The following is a 13,302-nucleotide window of genomic DNA, read 5'->3' as shown; positions in this document are numbered from 1 at the left end:
AGAAAGAAAAAAGAAGAACCATGGATGCAGTGGCTTTTTTTATGACATTGAAAAGAGGAAACATTTGAAGATGACTGGATAATATCCCTGCTATTTCTTTGACCTCAGGAGAATTTTAAAGGAGTTTGATTCTGTAATATATAGCTGAGGGGGTTATCTAATGTTTATTGGTTACAGCAAACTGGTTTTATTTCGTGTGTATTCTGAAGTGACGTGTGATAACAGCAGTGGATAACATCCATCAGATTGGATTCGGTAGGAAAAGTTTGCCAAGAACCCTTTCTAAATCTTGGAAGAAAGAAAGCTCTGCTTTAGGAAGGACAGTGCACATGTAAGAGCTTTCTGTAGTTGAAACCAGCTTTGAATGAGGTAGTTAATCATAAAAGTCTGTGCAGGTTATTGCAGCTTCCACCTACAGGCTAGGATATGTGATTACCTTTAGCTATTTAGTCGCAAAATTCAAGCTTACAATGTGAATGAGCCTGGGTCTTCTTTGGGCCTGGCCTCCCACATGCTCAAGCCTGGGAACAGGAGGACAGTTCCTGCTTTTGCACTTGAGCACATCTACAGAGCCCTGCAGGTATAGAAACATGAACGGGTTTTGCTCAGCACCTGGGGACATCAACAGGACTGAGTTCTGGAGTACAGATATGTACGTGAATGATTTACTGAGCTGGGGGCTGCAGGACTACTGGGTCCTCTGTGGTCTGTGAAATCGCCCTGATATGGGAGGTGCATCTTTGAACAGCTCTAGAAGAAAAGTTCTTTACATACAATAGTTTTCGTATCTCTGATCTAGAGATGATAATTGTCTTGGTGTTTTTCATTTTCCATAAAGAGTGGAACAGGGTCCTCTCTATACTCACAGCAAATTGTCCACAAACATATAGGAATAAAGACGATGCTTTCTATCTTCAGCTCTCTTCATCATACTATGACTGCAGTATAAGGCCCAGTAATTTTATACTGATATAGGCTGGTTTAGCAGTAAGGAGCAGTGTATTAGTGTAAGGATGAATATATTAGTTTAGCAAAAGGAATCAACGAGTGCCATTTCTAAAGCTTTCCAGTTTAGCTTTGCTTGGTGTGTGAACAGCCTTGTTTTTCTCAATGATCCTGCTTCACAGAAACACTGGAGTCACGATAGACTACTTTTATCTTTGCATCTACCAGGTGCAACGTTTTCTTGGATTTCACATACACTGTTTTAGATTATAGTGAATATACTGGGGAAAAACTGCTGAAGATCAGCCAAAAGTCAGTGTGATGGAGCTGAAGGAGAAATAACGGGTGGTCACACGACCACCTTAGATGCAGTCACGCATGTCCAGAAAGACATTAGCATATATTAATGAGTTCTTGCAAAATAACAAATATGTATGCCAATATATGCTTGATTTATCAAGTTGCCCAGTACGTATCATGAGAGATAAAGGAATGTCAGCTTTCTAACACCACACTGGAGTTAGAGAGTTTCCTTCACAAATTTTGGACAACAATATGGTCTTAATTTTAAGGCCCTTGGTGAGCTTTAATGAAATAAGCTCTGTGGGACTCCCACTAGGCAGGTGGGTGTATGCAGATTCCACTTACCACATAGAACAGAAACTGGATACTGAAAGGTATAAATGCTGATATCACTGTCATTAAGTGGGAACAGTGAAAGCCTGGTACAGTCTGGGGGCTGGAGTATCATTGCAGTGCTGGTCACTTTTGCATGTTTACTTCTCTGGTTTCATTTAACATCACCCAGATCATTAGTTGACCAGGCTGAATTCGGGTTTAGTTTGTTTTCTTTTTCCTTTCCATTACTTCTTATGACAGTAGCATTCATGCATTCTCCCCCTAGGGTAAAAAGGAAAATGAAAACATGATGGAACTAAGCAGATCCCCTTTTAGGCAAGCATTGTGGGTTAACACTGGCAGGCAGCTCAGCACCATCCAGCTGCTTCCTTCCAGCCCTCAGTGGGAGTGAGAGCCAGAAAGGTAAAAGGGAGAGAGTGTATGGGCTGAGATAAAGATAGTTTCATACAAAAGAGAATGAGCAGGTTCATAAAATAAAATATAATAAGATTATCTTGAAGTAGTAACTGCAGGAAACTGATACTGGCAGGAATGAGATGCTTAGCCTAGCGTACTTTTATCCAGCCCTTGAGTAGGAGCTGCAGATCACGTTGGCCTTGCTGTGGCCCAGCTGCAGTGCTAGCCACAGCCTAGCCAACTAATTGAAACAGAAGCACAGCTGGATAGTTCAGGTTTAGCATCAGCAAGTGTGGATCTGTCAGAGCACTAATGAAGGTGAGCTCTTCCAGGCAAATTTGTGCATGGTTTACTGTCGTCTGCTGCATTTATTCTTGGGCTGGTTGCATATCTTGAAAGCACAAGTTGTGCTGTGCTACTGGGGTACACTTGGGGTGTTCGTTGAAGAGTCTGATGAAACTGAAGAGGCCCGCTGTGCCAACAGGGAAAAGTGAGAGACCTACTCAAATTTTACTGTTATCTTTTTCTAATAAAAACCTAAGTTAGATGCTTGCGTCTGAAGTTAACATTTCTGTCTCTTCTTAATCTGTTCTCTCATCTTCCCGTCCTTAGCATGATTGATTGCTGTGCTCTGAAAACAGAAACTGAGCTTTTTGGCAGCTTGAGATTTTGAATTGTGCAGTAGTGGCAGGAACAGTTGGCAAGAGTTTCTGAAAGGTTAATCCACTGAGGATTTATGGGTTTGTGTTAGGGAGAGAGCAAACATTATTTGTGTTGCCATGTTATAAAACTATAATCTGACATTGATGGTTATTTTGATTTTGCTTATATTTCAATGAATGGGAATTACATAATAGCTACTTTCCTATGCAGATCTTAAAGTGGCTTAGGAAATGCAATGAAACACTTTCTGCTAGGGATCATGCAGATGTGCTCTCAGGCTCAAAGAATGAGCAAAGGGTGGAATCTGGTGCCACATTTCAGAGTCTGTTGTGCTGCAAGAGGGGCACACTTCCAACTTTCTCTGTCCCCTCTCCCAAGCCATTAAACATTATTCTATCTGAACAGAGGTAGGGAGACCTCGTTTCAAGAATGTTTTCTTCCTGCTAACTAGTGCAATAAAGAGTCTCTAGTCATGCATTGCAAGCTTTTCTGAACACGTTGCTGAACAAAGTAGATGGCTGTTTTTGTTCCCAACGTGTCAGATGAAAATGATATAAAAAATAAAGAAATGAGAAATTTCAAAGAAGGAGAAAAAGAGAGACTGAACAGAAATAATTTTTCTTTGATGATAAAGAAGTTCCCTTCAAGCTTCTGTCTGAAGTCTAGGCAGGTTCTTATTTAGTCTGAACCAGTTTGTTTATTTCTAATTAAGAGCATTATTTGGCTGTAAGGTCAGTGGGGATATTTTGCAATCTGTGCTTTTAATTTAACTTGAATAGCTTACATCTGGGAAGAAGGAGAGCAAATATGAAGCTCAATAAACCTAATGTGACAGATAATAAAAGCAATATGCAAGATAACAATATTAAAAATTGATAGTTTAATATCAGTAGGAAGGTTCTGGTCATTTTGTAGGAAAGCAAAAGTTAAAAGTTCATCTTCTGAATACAGCTTTTCATGTTGAGCCTGTAAGGGACTAATTCCTGTCTGTGCAGCATAGCATGGGGGATCTTAGCACTGGATTTGTACCAATTCAGATGTCAGTGCTGTTCCCCGCTCTTGAGACACAAACACTTAGGAACGTAGGGCCATATTCGAATGATTGGCATCTTTCGTTATCTCTGCAACGCCACAGGGAGATGTTGTATTCAGCTTTTTGTTTTGCTGATGGTCCACATTCCTTTCCAACTCAAACTCTCAGAACAGAGATCTTCAAATTAGCTGGGATACTAGAATATTAACATTAGTATGTTAAAGCTTACTATGTGTGATTTGGAGCTATAAATTGGATAGCTATTCCAGATGTTTCATCTCTGCAAGGCTTAACACTATAATTTACATTCAGCTGGGAAACATTGGACACTTGCTTTAGACATAATACACTGTTTTCTCTGGCAAAGCAAATTTTCTAGGTCTCATCTGTTCATCATGTTCTGTCACTTGAATATCAGACAGAGTATACGTTGATTTCTTTGTCCATACTTCAGAAGCTAAATGTTATTGTCGTGTATGGGAACTGTTGAGTCCCAGCCTGAACCATTGATTGAGCACCTGGGGGAAAGGACCCGGTTCACCTGGGAGCACAGGTGAAGGCAAATTCTTTGTGACATTGTTGTATCATTGATGTTGTACAGATAGTGCAAAAGAATTTTGCTGAAACAAGAAGGGGTTGTGGAGGGTCTGGCTCTGAGAAAGGAGTTATGGTGTTTGGAGTGTAGTCACTATTCACATTTGGATGTGTGATAGTTACCACAGAAATGCCAGATTCAAAGCATATGGAACAATTGCAGCCTACTGGGTTGATATGTTGGCAAACATTTACTTCTTAATGGCAACTGCTGTGCGAGTGACAAAAATGCTTCTGTGCCTTCTGGTGCAAGGGGACTGTTTAAGCAACAGTGTCTTGGCATGGTTTGGTGTATCTGTGGGAGCCACCCCCAGACCCGGTATTATTGACAGGGTCAGGAGGCACACGAGGTGGAACTGGTGGCTGCACAGCACAGGGCAAAACTGCCTGCTCCTGGTGCAGTGATGTGGGCTCCAGGTACCTTTCTCTGCCTGTAATCGGTGCAGGTCACACTCAGGAAGCATAACCCTCACCTGCATGTCATTGATTTTCTAAGTAGTATTTCAGCACTGAAACCATCAACCACTAGTTTATTGCTAATTCAACTTTTCCTTGAGCAGTTATGAGTTTTCTTTTACTGTTCTGTCTACCTTGTCTCAAGAACTTTGGATATCATAGCACTTCTAATAATATAGTGCATTCTGCGATTTATGTAGATTTATCTGTAGGGCCATGTTAGTTGTCTTCCAGTAGGTTTGACTATACGTAAGCTGAAGAGTACATTGAACTTTCTAGTTTAGTTACAAGCTACACAATGCCCTCTAGTTCTTATTCATGGTAGTATCATCTCTTTAATTGTGAAACTGTAATAGTAGCTATAGTGAAATCTGCAGTATGATCATGTTGTTGTATAAGAGTTATTTAGAGGCCATTTGTTTTGATGTAGTTGGACCTATTTGGAGAGGCTGGATGCATCAATTAAAAATGGGAAACTACAGTAATTCTTCTCTAGATTTAAAACGCAGGTAGACTGAACTCTTGACCTCATTGTATCCTGCTTCCTTACAGCTCAGTGATACTTGCAACTTAAATTGAAATTGCCCTTCTACATAATTAACTTCTGCCTGCAAAAATTTTGCACCTTTGTAAGGAAGTTCAGTAGCAGAGCTTTAATGTCATGTTGTGGTTTAATCTCAGAGAAGCAATTACTGTTGCTTGGTTACTAGTGCCATTGCTATCAAATTTTAAAACCCAAAGCCAAGCTAACAGCACACAGTTTTAGGTATAAGCCTTAATAGAAGGCACAGGTGAGGGGTAAAGCTGATTCATGTCTTCAGACTTCTTTGAGTCTTTGTATTTTTCTGTTTCTGTAAAAGTAGAGAAGATACTGGGGCTGGAATTCGGTATTTTTTCTGATATAGATTTGTAATTTCATGGGATTTTTTGACAGTAGGATGAAACTCTGATAAGTACGAGAGTTCCAGAGCTGACCGGAAGAATGAGAGATCTGCTTGGAAGCAAGATTGAAACTTAAAGGTTATGAAAACATGTGGAACAAAGCCCATGGTAGAGACAGCTGGTATCTTGTTGGAGTGGGTCCGGGGGAGGGCTGTGAGGATGGCCAAAGGGCTGGAATGACTCTCCTATGAAGAAAGGTCGAGGGAGCTGGGCTTGTATGGAGAAGAGAAGGCTCTGGGGAGACCTTACTGTGGCCTTCCCGTAGGTGGAGGCAGCTTTTAAGCAGGGGAGGGGACAACTTTTTTGCATGGTCTAATAGAACCGTGATAGGACAAACGTGAATGGCTTTAAACTAAGAGGGGAAAACTGGGTTAGATGTTAGGAAGAAGTTCTCTGCTCAGAGAGCGATGAAGCCCTGGTGCTGCTGCCCAGAGGAAATCTCTGGAGGCATTCAAGGCCAGGCTGGATAGGGCCCTGGGCAGCATGAGCTGGTGGGTGGCAACCAGCCCATGGCAGAGGGTTGCAGTTCAAATGATCTTTAAGGTCCCTTCCAACCTAATCCATTCTTGATCTTGTGAGCTGAAACCAATGGTTTCACCATCCAGCCCTGCCAGTAGCAACTGATTCCTCAGTAGACAAATGTCATGGATTTCTATATCTTTATCAGGTAGATGTTACAAACAGGAACAAAGGATCTGCCAGTCCTGGATTTGAACATAAGAAATATCCCATATATTTCATTGGAAATGCTGGATCACAAATGCTGTGATCCTTAATCTTAGTGAAGTTGATGATCAAGTCTGGACTTCAAGGACTATCTTAAAGATTTCAGATTTGTTCTTGTAGTAATTAGCTGTGTATATTTGACTCGAATGTTACTTTGTGTAGCTACATTTCCTTTCAAATAAAAATATTCAAGAATTTAAATATTGAATATGATCTAGGTCCACAAACACGCATACTGGGAAACTGATATTGCTGGTTTTGAGAGGAGCGCAAAATTGAGGCAGACAACCACAGTCGTTCTAAACCACTGTCCTTTCTTCATCTTCAATGTATATTTGATGTGCTGTTGTGCTCTCGTTGTTGTATACTTGTCAGTCTTCCCTTCTTTAAATGAATAGTTTAACTGGGTCTTTGTTGCGTAGCTGGTTGTAAGTCTCCCTGTCTTCAGATAAGAAACTCATGAGAGCTGCAGATTTATAACTAAAGTTATTCCACTATTCTGAAACTGTAAATTATGCCTCACTTCACCACCTCCCCACTTTCACAGAAGACAATTTTAATGCTGTGGGAATAAAGTGTTTCTCTCATGCATAAGGATATGATAAGACCATCAGTAAACTAAGGGAAAACACAAGCTCAGAGGACAGCGTGCATGATGAACAGTCTTGAAAAGAGACCAAATTCAGGCTTATTGCTGAAACTGAAGATGAATGTCATCTTTATCCCTGCCATTGTAGAAGGAACTCTAAACTTCTCTTAAAGCTGGAATACTAACCAAAATATTTTTCCCTTGCTGTAGATTTTCTTGTTTTTCCCACTGCAGTTACCAAGATCTTTAAACTCGTGCATGGATTTGCAAATCCTTGCAAACAGAAAGTACTGTGCAGTTTCAATTTGTTTAATATTCTGAAGTTCTTTTTCTTTGTTTTCTGGTTCCCTCAAGGACTAGCTCTGAGAGTTTGAAACTGGGACAACACCAGTATTGTACCAGAGCTACACATACAGTGCTGATACCCACATGATGATTGGAATCTTTTTGTATATAATATTACATATATTCTTCAGCACTTTATTCTGGAGATGAAAACCATGGGCTTACAAGACAATTTCACTGCAAAATTCTCTGCAGAACATTTATGCATGTAGTTTAACTGTTTGGAAATTACCTGCCTTAAGGCCTCAAACCTGGAACAGTCTGGGAAATGGGAGGATGTGCAGACTTGAGGAGGAAGTCAAGCTCAGGAAGCAGATGGAAAACTTTTTGAAGCAAGTTAACTGCAAGGGGCTGCTATGGCCATCCCTTCAGCAGTGAGCAGGCGCTGGGGCAGAGCTGGCAGCACGGTTGTGGCACGTGAGTGATTCTGCAGCTGCCCACCCATCCCAGTGCTGGCAGTGTGAAATTTACTCCTGTTTCCCCACCAAAAACAACTGACTGATGATTTAACGTTGGCATGCAAAGCACCCAGATGTCCAGCTCCAGGAGGAGTCTCTTCAGTAGAATCAGCTTCTTGACAACTCATTTTTCTTTGTCTGATTCTTGGCTACGTATCAGGGACTGGTCCTATGTGTCTGGTGTGGGGTTTGACTGCTGCAACTGTTTGATCTTCCTTGATGTATTTCATTTTCTCTTAACCTTATTATAGGTGCTGTTTCCTGCAGTGTAGGTCTGGGGGAAGAAGAACTGGGATATGATTCATGCGCCTGAAGTTTGGAGAAAGACTTCCTCCCTTCCGAAATGAATTCCTGATGTGGTTTTTAAATGCAAATATCCATAGAAACACCAATATTGCCATGAATGAAGTAGGAAAAAGTGCCGAAGGAAACTTGGTATGCCGATGGATATAAATCACATCAGTTTTATAATGCTGAAGCACCAGTGAGCAGAAAGCAACAGCTCTGTGTGGTTGGCCAAGTCCCATTATGTTCTCTGCACTGGAGGATCCTGAGATGTGGAGTAGCTTGAGCCAAAGCAGAGGCATATCCAAACGTCCCACTCCTTAGGATGGGTGCTCAGAACTTCCCAAAGCAATATAATTACTGTGTTTTGTCTCAAACTGGTCACCTGCAGCTACTAATTGCATTTAGGAATCATGGCATCCCAGGTGCCATTGTGTAGTGACTCTTGACAAATTATCTCTCTCTTAGAAGTGATCGCAGTTATTGTACTTTCTCAGTCAGTAACTGTGCTTTTAATCTTCATTCCATGTTATGGATGGCCAGAACATGATCCGCACGTTTATCTCTCCTGTGTCATCATTTTATGTGACAGTGCTCCCTTGCTCTGCCTACCTGTGGATGAGATCACTTCAGGTCCAATGGCACTGAAGAGATATCACACTTGCTTCTACATATCGTTGATCATTTGTATTTTGGTGCTAATAAGTATCTTCCTAGATCTGCTTATAAGTCAGATTCCAGCGATGCCTGCAATCTTTCAATGATAGTAAATATATTCCTTGAAAGGCACCTAGTATTTAGGGAAGCGGACGGTGCACTGCAAGCCAAGTTGTATGCTTTCTATCCTAAGCCTAACCCTTTTACCTGTGCCCAGCTCTGCTGGCTGGGAAGATGAGGCTGTTTATGGTATGCCTCTGCTTACTCCACGGTCAATCTCTTGTCCTTTCCTGATATTCTTTAGGCATTCATGCAGATGCTCTCAGCACACTTAAGGATGTCTGGATGGTCTGTTTAGACAAAAGGTTACCTAACAGGGAGGGGCTCATATGTTCTTTCTTGTCAACATAGACACTGAAGTAGAGATTATTTACAAATTTGTATTGCTCAATTATGATATATGCAACTTGTGATGGATTTGCCAGTCAGAGTAGTGCACTGTGTCCTTGAGACTCAGCCATCTCCTTGGCTTGCTAATCATTTTGACTGCTTGCCTCTAAGCTGAGCTGATTCAGAGTCAGGTATTTTTTGAGCCAGACAGCTAAATCCCCAGAAACGTTGGAAAGCATAAAACTCTTTCTTATAGTCCTCTAACATCAAAATGATCCAGTATCTGTACTTCTAAATTTTGTTGGAAGTGTATGTCCCATGGTTAAACTGCACATCAGCTCTTCTCTTTAGGCAATCTCTCAATCCTTCACTTTCTCCCCTTGCACTGAATGTCTCGTGCTTTCAGCAGGAATTATGATTTCTGAGAGTCCTACTTGCTACCTTCACTATTTATAATGCTCTTACTTTGCCTGTAGCAGACATCATTTTGCGTTGCTATGCCACAGTGTGTGGCTGTGTAAGTAGGCTGTATGCCACTCTACATTCCTGGAGCAACATACATGGGCATGGTACACGTTTTCAGTTGTGCCTTGTATAGCTATGGGAGGCACGTGGTGGCTCTCTGTCAGCGAACTGCACTTCTACAAGGCTTGAGGAATTGCACAGTTCTGTAGAAACCAAGGCATTTCTCTTGACACCAGCAGAAAGCAGATGTTATCCCGATCAATTATCAGTGAGGCAGAAGGACAATATGCAAATTGTAATAGACTACAAACAGCATCTTGTATGTGGTGAAAAATAAAAAAGGAGAGGAAGGTTTGGTATGTGAAATAGATAAAAAGTTTACACGCATATGAAGCTCTCTGTATTTCAGGATACAGCTCTGAAAAACAGCAGATGAGCCTCAATTCACTATTAAATCTGAAATGCGTTTCGCTGGTTTTATTCAGCCCACTAATTGCCCATGAAAATTCAGGTCTTGTATTTGACACATTAATTACTCAAAAAACATTTACACTAGGATTTGCAGAAAGGAACAAAGGAAAAATGTAAGTGAGAGAATAAAAGGCTGGAGAGTGAGGGGTGGAGAATTTAAGACAAGTCTTACGATGCACTAATCATACGGTATTCTCTGGGGCCAAACACTGACCTCTCTACCACATTGTGGAAGTGAACAAATGCCCATTTATTAAACCAAAATGACAGGGGATGGCAGCTGACCTGCTGACTAGGTCACCATTATGCCCACCTGTACCATGTGTGGTCAAGTTCTCCTAATATATAGGGGTAGAATTGTCCGCAGAGAAGTCCTGTAAGAAGTCTTCACTCAGCCAGCACATTCCGCTGGCTCCCAGCTCTGCAAGATCATTCCTGGCTTCTCTGCAGAACTTGGGAATACTGGTGATCATTGACATCAGCACAAGGCATCGCTTTCTAACTCTGCTGAGGTCATGACCACCAGTGGAGAAATGGGGTGGTAAATCTAAGCAAGAGAAAGAGGTCGTGAACTGTGTGATGGTGATTACGCCTCACAGAATCACCTCATTACAGAGCGAATGCCATTTACATAGGAGTAAATAACAGCTCAGTGGAAACTTGGTCTTTGTGAAAATGTATTTTTTTCCTCCCAATAACATTGACTGCAATGTAACGAGTATTTTGCGTACCACAGAGGAGCAAGGGAGTCTGTTTGCTGTGAGGAGGATTAAGGCATGAGTTACTATTGAAATTAGTACTCTTTATCGACACAATCCAGTCATCTCCAATCATTACAGTTCTACTGAAACATTAAACTACTTTTAAACTTTCATTTCCCCTTTAAAACGAAATTACTTTTGTGTTTTCTCTAGCAGTAGTGCCACCCTAAGGCAAGCAAGTTACAGTAGAGCAAACATATAAAAAACAATCAAGGCGTAATTACTAAATGGGAATAACACTTTCTAATGCTGCTTCTCCCAGCCCAGCTCTGCGTGTACTGTAATGGAAACTCTCTTCTGCTATTTGCAGCCGAGTTCTTCAAGCAGATGTCAGATATGCTTGAGCAGTTTGGGATTGTCTGGTTCACTGATTATGCAGTTCAATCCAAAGCTCTTTTATTCTTTCTCTTAAATTAGGAAAAATCCTTTTTAGAGATAGATAGGAAATGTTGAAAAAATCAAAGACTCTTCCAGTTATCTGTAGCCTTTACTGAAAAACTTATTTTAGATTCCAAGTTTCACTTCCCTCATTTTCCTACTATTACCTAATGTTTCTGTCTCAGTCATGAGCATTAATTTAAATTACGACATGCCTTCTATGGAATGACACAACCAGATTCGTTTTGGACAAGAAAGACTGCTATGGTCCCCCAAATTCCTCTTGATGAAATATGAATTTTGCTTCAGTTTCAGATAGCTTTTCAAACTCTGTGGTGCATATCCCATTAGAGTGTAGGTTTTGAACCTTTTGAGATTTATTCATCATAAATCACCTTCTTCCCGTTCATCTTTTGATATTTGTCGTTAGAAAGAATTTATTCTGCAAAACTTTGAAAAACTCAAAGCTGCAGCAAAGCATTGTAAATCACATGAGCTTTCAGATATCTCTGGATATCACAGGCTCACAGAGATTCTATCTAAACATACATTGGGTTAATCTTTTACTGCAGAATTCAAAAAGTATCAATGCTGCAAGATATTGGACTGCATACTTTTAATTCCATTTATTTCTATTATTATAGTAACTTAAAGCCCTAATCAAGCACTGGCATCCCATTTGGCAAGACATTGTACAATAGCAGGGGGAAAAAAAACATTCCTGTTCTCAAAGAAATTGAAATTTGCATTTTAAGGGAGAAATAGAGGAGAACAACAACAACTTTAAGTAGCAACGAACTTGCAGTGGTATTAGGGAACCAGCAGACTGTAGTGGGACTTGTTTTGTCCAGGGGATATATGGAAATATTTTCAAGAGTTAACTGTGAATGTGTGGAGGGCAACAGAACTGATAGCAAATTTTGTTAGTTTGGACATTAGAGACAGCCATTCGTATTCCCCATAACACCTCTCTGGGTTTGCTGATAGATGGAATAATGTTAACGCAGAGGTAACATTGTTTGGCCAAATTTCAGTTGTTGAGGATTATGTGCTTCAGTAGGAGTTTTCAGCGACTGTTTCCTACACCCACCTGGGCAGGCTGCAGGAGCTGCTCTTAGTTCTTCAGGATACACAGGAGCAGGGTTGGAATGGTGCGAGGATGGAGGGCTGGGTTGCTGCTGCTGCTGTAAGGTGGGGTGAGGCAGTGACTCAACTGCCATAAGCACTGAGCTGCCAGGGTCAGCAGGGCCCTGTTCTGCTGATCTGACATCCTTCATGCACGTGGGGTGAGTTTGGGGGGCTGGAGTAAAGCTTTCAGTACATTGGGAAACCAGTACTGCAGTAACTGCCTTTCCAGGTGGATCAGGAGCTTTTCTTTTTACTGTTGTTCCTGGAGTTGTGATGGAGATAAGAACTGGGGAAGGAGATGTTTCTATCCTGATCAATCTTCTAAGGGGGATAAAACAGTGAAATAGTAACTTCAGTTTCATGGGCTCCCTATCATAGATCAACAATTTGCTTTAAAAAATCACTTAAACATTGTGATCAGCTAAACCCAGTGTTTTTAAATGATGCGTTTCACCCCATAAAGCTGGATGAGAGGAGCTGGGTAACCTCCTTCTTTGAACCGTTCTTAAGTTTCCATCCCAAGTACTGTCAGACACAATCGCAGTGCCAATAATGGTAGTTTATCACTGAAGTCACAAACACTCATTTGACATTGATAGAGGGAAGGAATGTCAGAGCCCATCAGTGAGCCACACAAGAGCCACTGGAGGCGATGCCAGCTGAGTCACAGTAGTGTAGGGATGACCTCTGCCAGCTTGTGCTTTGGGTCCCAAGCATGTCCTGTGAGCAGGGGGGGTAAGTGGCACCTCATGGGCTGTGGCACTGACAGGAATGCTTCAAGCTGCCGTAACATGGAAAATTTGGGGGTAAATTAACATTCACAGAAATCAAGATCTGCAGCAAGGCATCACATCTGACCAGGACTGTGAAGGTATGCACTGCTCACAGACCATCCACAACCACTGTTAGTCCTCTATGAAAAGTTATTTTAAAGCCCTAATAATATCTTTGGGAACTTTTCAGCATAACTCATGACAAATT

The sequence above is a fragment of the Meleagris gallopavo genome, chromosome 16 (genome assembly GCF_000146605.3).
Source record: "Meleagris gallopavo isolate NT-WF06-2002-E0010 breed Aviagen turkey brand Nicholas breeding stock chromosome 16, Turkey_5.1, whole genome shotgun sequence".
Taxonomy (NCBI): Eukaryota; Metazoa; Chordata; class Aves; order Galliformes; family Phasianidae; genus Meleagris; species Meleagris gallopavo.
This window is presented reverse-complemented; position numbering follows the sequence as displayed.